The sequence below is a fragment of the Bombus terrestris genome, chromosome 16 (genome assembly GCF_910591885.1).
Source record: "Bombus terrestris chromosome 16, iyBomTerr1.2, whole genome shotgun sequence".
In the NCBI taxonomy this organism is placed as follows: Eukaryota; Metazoa; Arthropoda; class Insecta; order Hymenoptera; family Apidae; genus Bombus; species Bombus terrestris.
The window spans coordinates 7,595,920-7,608,085 of NC_063284.1; positions in this window are offsets into that span (position 1 = coordinate 7,595,920).

Here is a 12,166-nt window from a genome sequence, read left to right on the forward strand (position 1 = left end):
CGAGACATTCGCCTGGAAAAATTTGTATGTAATCGGTTCGTGGTAAGTCGATGTTTAAATTTCGACTTGCTACCGTATAGATAAAAATATTGCAGCATAAAAATGCCACGCACACAAGAAACTTCGCAGGCTATGGAAGATACGAACGAAAAGTATTAATAATATCTACTATTGGGTTGGCAACTAAATAGGTAGTATTGACAAAATCCGCGATCATTTAGTTGCCAACCCAATAACATGTAGCGCGTTTAGACCAAATGAGCGAATGCTTATCCTTTATCCGCTTTAAAAAACATAGAAACAAGAGTGTAAACGAGCCATGCAGCACAAATAACGAATGCCCGGCGAATTGGAAACCGAACATTCGAATGCTTTGACGATGCTCTAAAAGTGTTCTAAAATTCTCTAAAACCGCCTGTTCGATAGTTTTCATTTTCATTGAGGCAAAAGTGAGCCAAGTATAGTACACGCAATATGTACATACGTTCAATGTTGGATTCTTTTCTAAATATGTATACGTAGATGCTAAAAAATGTGCGTGAATATTTTTCATCAGTTTAGAATATTTTTAAGAAGGGAAAAAGCATTTTTATCCAATAACTTTGTAAATCGGATACGTTTATGAAAATTATATTTATAACAGCGCAAATGTCATTCTGGTTGCAAAAGGTTAAACCTTAAAAAATAGATATCTTATTTTTGAAGAGTCTATTCTTGTATATACTATAAATACGTGGCGATTTATTTATTTATTGATGAGAAATTATTTTCTTAACGTATTTTATAAAAAGAAAAACAACTAATTCATCTTATTAATTGCATATTCCAATTCCAAATTTCCCATTCCTCTTAATCGTCTCTTTTATTTAAATGCGAAAAAAGATTACATTACATTCAAATTTCGCATTTGAGTTGCTTCGAACGAAACTCGTTCTATTTCAAAGGGATCACCATCTTTAAGGTATTTTCTGCTTTAAATCGCACGCCGTAAAATGCGCACTGTACGACTTTTAACGGATGGTTACGAAAAAGAAACCACAAAATTATTAATCAGAAGAAAAAAGATTATTTCTCTGAAAGAATGATTTCCAAATAATTGGAATTTAATAGATGTTCTACAAAACATTTGTCAAACTATTCCTACGTGGAAAGCATTAACTTGAGTGAAAATTAACTTTAATTACGAAAACTACAGTGAAATCAAACTGCAATGATTTGATTTTTTATAATTCGTTATCACCGTAGCTACCTGTGTATAATGATACTATTAAATAATAACCCGATTAAATTCATTTTCAAAAGTCAATATATGTATATATGTATAATAATAAAACTGGTGTTTGTAATTGTCATACCTTAGAGAATCTTTTTGTTGCTTTACAATTACATTCTCTTTATCCCCAGACACTTCAATTCTTCAATTGTAAGATAGATTAAGGAGGATATTTTATATTCTATATTGATAGAGAGATTCCCAATATGAATACAACTGCCATACATACTGCCATTTAAACAGCATGCCATTAAAAATAAAAAAATATATATATATGTTATATTATTTCATATATATACATATTACTATATACAAGAAATGCTAAACGAAATTATTGCTACATTTTTTAACAAATATTGTACTATTCACATAACAAATACTATTTATATTCTAGTTCACATTCCATGAGAAGTGAATATTCCAAGAGAAACTGCAATGATTTGGTTTTTCATAATTCGTTATCACCGTGACTACCTGTGTATAATGGTACGTTATAACCTGATTAAATTCATTTTCAAAAGTCAATATATATATATATATATGTATAATAATAAAACTGGGGTTTGTAATTGGCATACCTTAGAGAATCATTTTGTTGCTTTACAATTACATTCTCTTTATCTCTGGACACTTCAATTCTTCAATTGTAAGACAGATTAAGAAGAATATAGAATATAGAATATAGAATATAGAATATAGAATATAGAATATAGAATATAGAATATAGAATATAGAATATAGAATATAGAATATAGAATATAGAATATAGAATATAGAATATAGAATATAGAATATAGAATATAGAATATAGAATATAGAATATAGAATATAGAATATAGAATATAGAATATAGAATATAGAATATAGAATATAGAATATAGAATATAGAATATAGAATATAGAATATAGAATATAGAATATAGAATATAGAATATAGAATATAGAATATAGAATATAGAATATAGAATATAGAATATAGAATATAGAATATAGAATATAGAATATAGAATATAGAATATAGAATATAGAATATAGAATATAGAATATAGAATATAGAATATAGAATATAGAATATAGAATATAGAATATAGTATAGAAGAATATAGTGTATAGAAGAAGTGAAGATTATAGAATATTCTATATTCTATATTGACAGAGAGATTCTCAATATGAACACAATCATATACTGGAATTTAAACAGTATGCCATTAAAAAAATATATATATTATATTATTTCATATATATACATATTACTATATACAAGAAATGCTAAAAAAAAAAACATTGCTATATTTTTTAACAAGTACTATACTATTCACATAACAAGTACTATTTATATTCTAGTTCATACTCCATGAGAAGGTAGCAAGCGACGTTTCTGACTATTAATCCCAAATTAATTTATTTCTATTAAAAATTAAATCATTAATTCCCTCAATTTGATCGAATTACTGTAAATTGCATACTCTTATTGTAAATTATAAATCGACCAAAGTCTCCGGATACTTATGAGCGGCAGTGCATGCATGTTAAGATTATGAAGACATCGGTGTTTGATAGTTTGATTGTTACTGGAAAGCGAACATTAATTGTAAATGAAATTCGTCGCATCCAGCGAAACCAGGAAAAAGGAAAGAAACAAGGAATCACACAATACATAATTAATCATTCAACACGGTATTTCGAGGTTTGAATGCAAAATGGCTACGATCGATCCATCGCACTGCCGACGAAATGATTTTGTAACAAGGCTCTCCCGACAGTTTCGTTCCGTCCCGTTCTCTCGATCTCTGCTGTTCTCTCTTCCTCCCCCTCGCCATTTCTCTTTCCGTCTGACGTTTGTTCGTTGGACGTCTGGTTCACGACCTCGTTCTATTCTTGCTGAAATTACGACGCTCTGTCGAGGCTTCTAAAGAGAAACTAGCCGCACTTATACTTGCGAGCGGAAACTGGTTGAACATCGTGCAACACCGAAAGAAATCGGTTAATTACTATAACGATGATCGAACTAACGAGTTACTCGCTTCTCTTTGTCACCTTTTCTTCTACCTAAACGAAATCAACTGAATAGATCAGAAAATTGCAATTTTTAATTTCTATTCATCTTTATTCATGAATTTCTTTCATTTAACGTCATAGTCTTCGTTCGTACACTTTGATCAAATTTTACATATCGTTACTACAAATCGGCCAAGCTATCCACATATTTAGGACTAATGGTGCACCTGAACCAATCGCTATTTTTAAGATTTTACCACGGACATTCGCTGCATGGATCCATAGAATTAAAAAAGACAGAAAATAAGGAAAATGAAGGAAAAACTGAAAATAGTGAAAATAGGGATTAGAACAAAGGATCAAGGTGAATATCGCTGATAATTTCCTATCTTTTGAATTTTTGGTACAGACACGCCGCATAGATTAATAAAATGAAACAAAATGAAAGTAAAGGTAGGATAAAAAGATTGAGCATAAGAAGAAGAAAGAGAAAAAATTGAAGGTGAAAGAAGAAAGTAAGAAAGTCGAAGTAGAGTGGGTAGACGGTTTCGAGGAGTAGGCTCTATATTTATCGCGGCAATAAGGCGGCTCGAGGCCGAGTGTCGTCGTCGTCGTCGCCGTCGTCGTCGTCGTCGTCAAGCCAGAGGGCGAAGGGAAAACGGTAATAGTGTGGGAAACGTCAGAGTGTAGACCGGCGTCGTCGGGACAATCGGTGGCCGTCGTTATCGTTAACGACGCACCATCCAATACCGTCGTCACTCTCTCCTATTTCTTTTCTCTTTTCCATTTCCTTTTTCTTCCTGTTTCACCCTCTCTACCTTTTCCTCTCACTTTCCTAACGCGCGCTTCTGTTTTACTCGAATCGCACGGCCATTCGGCTGCTTAACCACCGAACCATCCAGCCCTCGCAATCTTTCCGACCACCCAACTATCCAACCAGCTGACCGGCTACTAAACCGTTCGTCGGAAATTCGTATTAGTCGAAATTCGTGCTTGAATTTTCGTTAGGATATGAAACGCAAGATTGTGGAATATCAAAATAAACCCTATTCGAACAGTTATCGAAACAAGTATGAGAAGAGCTTCGAAATGTTGAAGCTTAATTATCTGTAGAAAAAGAAATTTTATTAGGTTGTTCGAAAAGTTTCTTTCGTTTTATAAGAAAATAATAGGCGTACAGTGTTTTTTGTTTCATATTAGTTTATTGAATTATGCACGAACATAATAATAAAAATAGATTATACCTAATTCAATAAAGTAATATAAAACAGAAATTGTTGTTCATTATCGCCTTATGAAACGAAAGAAACTTTTCGGACAACCTAATAGTATACATTTGTGTACATTTTCGTATCGGTTCCAAATTACACCAACACAATTATTACGATATCCACTTGAAAGTTTTCTATAGGTAAGCGAAATATTTTGAAATATTTTCGCGACTCGCGAGCCAGTGTACTTGTTAACGGTAACAACCGGCGATCCGTAGTTTGAGTTGAAACCGTCAAGGCTGCCGATTTTGTCGTTCGTCTCGTTCTTTTCCAAGGGTTTATATCGTTCTGACACTATTACGGAGCTATCTCTGTTAAGTTAGCGCCGCGTCGCCGCGTCATCGTGCCGCCAACAGCACGTTGCTATACCACGCTACGATGGCTCTCTAGTTCTCTCTGGTTCTCTCTGTTCTGACCATTCCCTTGCCGATTCACGACACGAGGCCACGCCAGACCACATCTAGCGTGACCTAGGCTGGCGTGGCACGGTATCGTTTATCGCACAGAGCCAAACTCTTGGAAGGGATCTACGCGACGTCTCACGTATCTAGCATCGAATGCGGCAGGAACGAGGCTATTACGCGAGTGCGCATACATATCCACGCCAAACGATCGACGGTGTGCTTGCACGCGAGTCTCACTTACCGTGTATGAGTTTATGCTTGACTTCGTGAGAAGAATAGACAAAGGCCGAGCGAGAAGATTACGAACGAATAGAAATGCTAGAAGAAAACAATGTTCACTTCATAATGTGTATAAATTGCTTAAAATGTTCAACATCGAGTTAATTTTTCAGCGTCGAAGTATCATTCTCGTTGGTTAGCTGAAAACTAGCTTCGTCAAAAGTTGGATATATAAAAAGATATTGTCAAAGGCATTTTCGGATGTAAAGAAAATGTGTTAAAGTTAGTCGTTTTAGGGAAGACAGCCGGTCGTCTTTTTATATGTAGCTCCCTTAACGTTAAAGATTATATTAATGTTTCAATGTTGAATTATTCTTTCGAGAATTATATAAAAACTAGCTTCGTCAGAGATTATGTAAAAATGTTTTATGTAAAAGGCATTTTTGAATATCGATAGGGATGAGTGTCGGAAATAATGGTTTTGAAAAATTGTTTCAAATCCAGACTCCTGCTTTATCGCAAATTTACCTAAATTGTTTAATATCGATGATTACTTACGAAAGAAACTAAGACAGGCTTTGACTATATGCGATAGAATGATTTATTTTAACTTTAAACACACGTATATTTTAGACATGGAAATATTTAACAAATATTTTATTTCTTACGAAGCCCAAAATTGTAAATAAAAGGAGTCTTTACATCTTAATTAGGAGAAGCAGTCTGTTACGTTCTTCCGATCATTTTTGAACCTATTTCTTCAACGTTAACAAATATTTTTAAGTAATCAGTGGTAAATAGTAACAGTTAAGCAAATATTAGTTATTTAAAGACGATATTTGCTATAATTTATGTCAATAGATGAATGACGCTAGGTGATAAACATATAAAAAATTCTACAAACAGATATTCCATCGTTTTATATGGCTTCTATTTCTATACGTAAACGGGCATGTTTTACTTTCTACAATAGACAGGGTTACAGGTCTAGCTATATCAAATAGAAAAGACATTGAAATAGTTCCACATATCTGAAAGATAAAGATCAACTTGTCATTCATTATTGCACGATAACAATTGATATTAAAAGCGACTGTACTGCATTTTTTTTATCGTATTTCGGAGTAGTTATTCCATTTATTATTATGAAATTTTCTCAATTCGATATAATCAATCATACTCGTTAGAACTCAATATCAACAAGTTGGACGATAAAAGGAATGCAATTTTAAAAGAAAATCTTGGAAATTATACAAGATATTTGTCGTAAAACTGTAAGAGAAGAAGTAAGTCTATAACCCACAACTTGCAACTTGTCAGCTTACTCGTATTATTAGTTGATAAATAATATCGTGTTGGTAAATTATTGGCAAATCATTAGCGATTTGAGATCAGTAACAAAATTAAAATAATGGACAATGAGAGAAACTAGCAACACGTAGCTATGGCTTCTACTGGCATGTCTCGTGATATTACGTATCGTAGGCACCTTCACTTTTATCTTTAGCGCGAAGCAATAAGCAATACTGGTATCAAGTACCGCAGAATGAGTACTGGAGTTTCAGAAACTCGTGTGGCGCGTTCACCAAAACGGTTTATTTTCATCTATCTTTCGTTATTTCATTCTGTTTCGTTTTTATTCTCACGATAGCTCCGCCGATTAATCAACTGATCGATTATATGTGAAGATCGGTATAGGAGGAGAAACATGATACCTAGCTTTTTGTAGATTTTCCGATTTTAATGTCACTTTGTCAATGAGCAAGAGAATTTTAACATAACATTACCGAAAGACAATGTTGTCCTTTAAAAATGGCTGATAAGACTTTCGTGGATGTCCAGGGTACAAATATTAAGAGAAAAAATATTTTAATATCTTCGATACCTTAACATGCATTACGACGACCAATATTTTGAATATTTTGGGAAATTATTTTGAAAGAGTTGGAAAAGAACACACGTTCAACTCTGAAATTAAACAAGAAGATAATTTCTTTCTTCCTCGTAAAGATATAGAAAATGCGTAGAAGGAGAAACAGAATGTTTCAAACTGAACGTACACTTAATCCAAATCTCCACGCGTTTCACGAAAATGCCAAGAGAGTAAGAGAGAAGACGAAATAAAGATAATCGAAGGCAAAACGAGGAAACAGACAGCAAGAGTAGAAGCAAAGCGTAAAAGAAGAAAAAGATTTCTTCGCCTGCCAGGTCCATAGACATCGGTTTCAACGTTTCAAGTCGAGAGAATAGGGGCTACAGTTATTAATACTGCAGTAAACCCTTAACGGGGGTTAAACTCTGCGTGAACGTCAATCTCTTCAAAAATCTCGAAAAATATTTTTTTTCTAATTATACATATCCTTGAAAAAGTAAAAACCGAATAAAATAAAAGAGTGATGAGAAATTATTAAAAACATTCTACGTATGCTAGTAGCTTTTTTAATCATAACCAAATAAGAAGAAAAGAAAGAACTCGTCCGATCGACAGGAACGAAAGAAGAATAGAAAAAATTAGCGTGGCAACGAGACAGTACACATTAGAAACGTCTAACGAGAATCGAGCGATTCGCGTTACTACAGTCGGCGAACCAGAGAGCTGACCAACTAGATAGGCTTCTACCACATCTAAACGAAGCCGCACATACACGTTCTGGGTACGCCGGAGCTGGGCGAGAGGCAAGGTATGCGAGAGATACGGACGTGCCTAGAGGCCACTCCGCTGTGAAACTCGCCTCCTCTTACCTCTCCGGTGGCATCGTTACGAGGGCGTCGCGTTTACGGCGTCGACGTTCCTCTCTAGTCGAGCTTACCACGACACGGGAACGCGGCTGTCGCGATCAACACATATGACAGTGGCGCACGAGGCCGCGATCGGTGTACCACGGACTTGGCTGAGAAGAACAGGATGCGAAAGAGGCGAAGAGAGACGGAGGAAGAGGGAGAGGAATTCGTAGGGCGTAATGTCGGGTCGATGGCGTAGCATCCGAGAGCTACCGACGCGCGGTGGTAGTGGCACTGTACGGTCAACGCGATAGCATGGCGTGGTAGGATGCGGAGGATAGGGTGGCAGCGGCGTGGTCTGATGTCGTGGCTCGCGGAGAGGCGGCGCGGCGTGTGGCGTGATGCGACGCAGCGCGGCGTGGCACGGTGGGGCTCGGTTCGACTCGGCTCGGCACGGCCTGGCATGGCGTGCCGTGCCGTGCCGTGGCGTGGCGTGGTGCGACAAGCGCACCGCTCGACGCACGAGGGTAAACGGGGTACGGAGGTGGTAGGTAATCACCCGGCGGCTCGCGTTATAGCGTCGTTACGCCGCAGCGCCGCTATCGTACTCGTCTCCTTCCCCAACCCCTCCCACCCTCTCTCCCTCCCTCCCTCCCGCCTCACTGCCAACACCCGCTGCGTTCTCTCCCGATCCCTCGTAACGTTTTCCACCCGTCTATCCCTGCCCCCACCTCGACCGTCCTTTGCCGCTCTGCGATCTTCGCTCTATCTTTCTCCGATTTAATGCTCGCCTAGCTAACGCTCCCTCTAGTTTCTCTTTCTTTCGCGCACTACCTCTTTCTCCGTCTTCCGATCGTTTCGGATTCTTCTCATCTACCAAGCTACCACCATCTAAGCAGACGAGGTGGCTGTTTCCTTTCACACTACCATTTCCAAGAGGAATATGGTTATGTCTCCGAGCGCAGTCCTCGCTTTTTTAAGAAGTCTCGATTTTAGTGTTGTTAATTTATAGTTTAATTAAATGGTAATACGTTGTGTGCAACGATATGAGTTCGGTTCAGTTTAATCTATCGGCGACGTATTCATTCTTTCGCACTGGACGTTTCTTTGTTAAATGTATGTTGCTTTTTCTCAAGCAAAATTATTATTCTATAACGTATTCTTTTAATGCAATTCTTTTCTGCAATATATATTGTTGCATTATATATATTACAAATATTTGAAAAGAATGACAATCAAAAAAGATTAAATTAATAATTACATTTGTACGTTTTGTAAGAAATGACCACAATGTCTCGGAAACAGACTACGTAATATGCATGTGAATAGGCGTTGCATTGCTTAGGATGGCGTTGACTGATTTGTCATTAATCTATTCCTTATGATTAGTTGATTTCTTTAAACATATACTGAACATTTTTTCAAATAGGTATACAATAAATTTTATACGTCTACACAAACATTTGTACGATTAGTATTTAAACTTCGTATATGTATAATTCAAAAAAACAAATAGCAAGCCTTTTTCTAAAAATTTAATGAATTTTGTAAGTCTTATGTATATTAGAAATGTTTGATCTATACAAATGTTCGTATGATTACGAAATTTTTAGAAATTATTTTTCCGAGAAATAGTAGATATACAGTAAATTTGATGTTTACTGTAATACATATACAGACTTGTAACTATTATGTAATATCTTTAATCTATGAAGGTTTGTATGATCAGTAGATACTTATCGCATTTATTAAAATTTATTATCACATTTTAAGAAGAAGAGGAAATGAACGTTTTTTCAAAGATACAATGAATTTAACGAGCCTATGCACATATTTGAAATCTTCAATACTTAAATTATTTTTTTTAAAAACAGAATCGAACGTTTTTTTTAGACATAGAACGTATTTACGTATGAGATGTATAAAATTTCTCTGAATATTACAAAGAAAATTATCTTCTTCTTATATAAATAATAATCTTGATTGCCAATAATTTAGTTATTTTTCAATTCTACATTTAGCGTCAGAAACTCATGAGTTGGTGAACGTGTCGCAGCTGACAATGATATATAGTACGATAATATAGAATCAATAAAGAGAAAAAGAACAAGATCAACAACAAAACCATCAATGACAATGGTATGACCAAGGAAACTTGACGTATTTCTCGCGAGAGGTCGAGATGGAAGTAGCTAAATCTTAGAAGAGAAGGACGCGCGCGAACCCGAACAAGGCTGTTGATCCGAGTAGGAAAAATGCAGACTAGACGTGAGAAGTGAGAAGTGAGAAGATCGTCGGAGGCGAGAGACGAAGATAGAGAGATTTTACACGTCGCGGTGAAGCGACGGGATACTCTCTTCCAGGTGTTCGTCTATAGATGATACCCTTCGACTCTACGTGCCCTCGTAGATAGTACCACTGGCGGTTTCAGTCACGCGCGCTCGCGAGTGCGCTCACAGTTATAAAAGTCTGTTCGTAGAGAGGCATACATACGAAGCCATAGTCACCCTCCTACATCCCCGTTCTCCGGCTCACAGCGCGGCAACCCTCGCTCGACCGACGTGTTCCCGCCCTCTCCGTGTTTCCGCGGCCCGTTCCAACCACCCCGTTCCGTGTCCCGCAGGGCATGTCCCTATACACCACCGACTTCCTATTGTCCAATCCACCATTTATGCATGCGATTCCTTCACTCGCTCTTACATGTAAAAAAAAAATTTTCTCTCTGATTTATCATCGATCATAGAAAACAATTCTTACGTAACAAATATTGTTCGTTTGGTATAATGGTTGATTTTTTCAAGATATTTTGAGTTAGATCAATGGGGACAATAATTCTGCAGCTTGTGGAAAATTCTCATCCCCTTTGGTGGCACGCTCCGCGGCACGCCCGACCGTCTCTGTTATACTGCCGGCAGCGACCCAACTCCCCTGCCCCTCGACTCTTCGCTCGCCCATCCCGATGCTGCCTCATCCTACTTTGGTCTCCTGCTACCGCTTCTACCCCTGCCACTGTTCTCGTCCGTGCTCTTCTTCCTCTTTTTCTCTTTTGTCTGTCGTTTTCTCGTTCTTTTCTTTTCCCTCGCTCTCACCACCTATCTATCCATCCATCCATCCATCCATCCATCCATCCATCTATCTGTCTCACCCTCGACCTCCATCAACCTACCTACAGACTTTGGGAGACCTAGCTACTTCTCTCTTCCCCTTGCCTTCTCTTTCTCGCTCTTAACTTTCCTATCTATCTCTTTACCCCGCCGCGCCGTCGCGCACTCTACGAGTCGCTCGTTAACCTGCTAGCGCCCCTATAACCATCGTTGCACTGCCGCTACCGGAGCCGCTATATTTACATATCAATATTCCATGACCATATATGTATATGTGTGTATCAGCGAGGCATGTCGCTAAGCAGGATGCACGCTTTTCTGCGTCGCGTCGATGTACCGTACGTGTTTCTCTCTCTCTCTCTCTTTCTCTCTCTTTGTTTTGTGTATATTCTTACTTTCTTTTTTTCATGATCGGTTCTGACCTATGTACATATGGACTTGGTATACTTCTTTTGAGTTTTCATATGAGTTTTATATGTGTTTGAGAATTAATAGATGAATGACGAAGCAATCGAAAGAGAGAAGGAGAAAGAGAGAGAGAAAGAGAAGTGGAAATGAGCAACTTGATTTTTAAGGAAGTCGTGAGCTAGTACCTCGAATTTTAAAAAATACGTGATTTATTTTTATACATTTGTTTGTTATAATTTAAGCATTGTTGATAGCATAATTTAATTATTCTAGATTTTCATTAAATTCCATTATTCTGATAAACAATTAGTATTCAAGATTCCAAAAAATAAATAATTTATTTCTACGAAAGTACCTATTTGTTACAAAATGACGTTATAAATAATCGCATGTTCTAAGATAATTTAAATACTCTAGATTTTTCTTTAATTTCATTGTTCTGGTGAATTATTAGTATTCATCGTTTCAAAAAATAGATGGCTTATTATTTATAAATTTATATTTCATCCGATAATAATGTAGATAATTGTGAATGGTGAGGTAAATTTTATAAAATAATGCTGTAATTGTCATTTTTCTGCCTAAAGGTAAGTTAAGATAGATAGAAATATATATTTCTGTAATAATTCCTACAGATAGTTTAAAAGTATCTATTTTGTATCTAACTAATACCAGAAATGCAAGAAATCTTTTAAATTATACATTATCAAAGATATGAAACGATGATATGATTCTTTATAATATATCTAATTCCACTTATCTATAAAA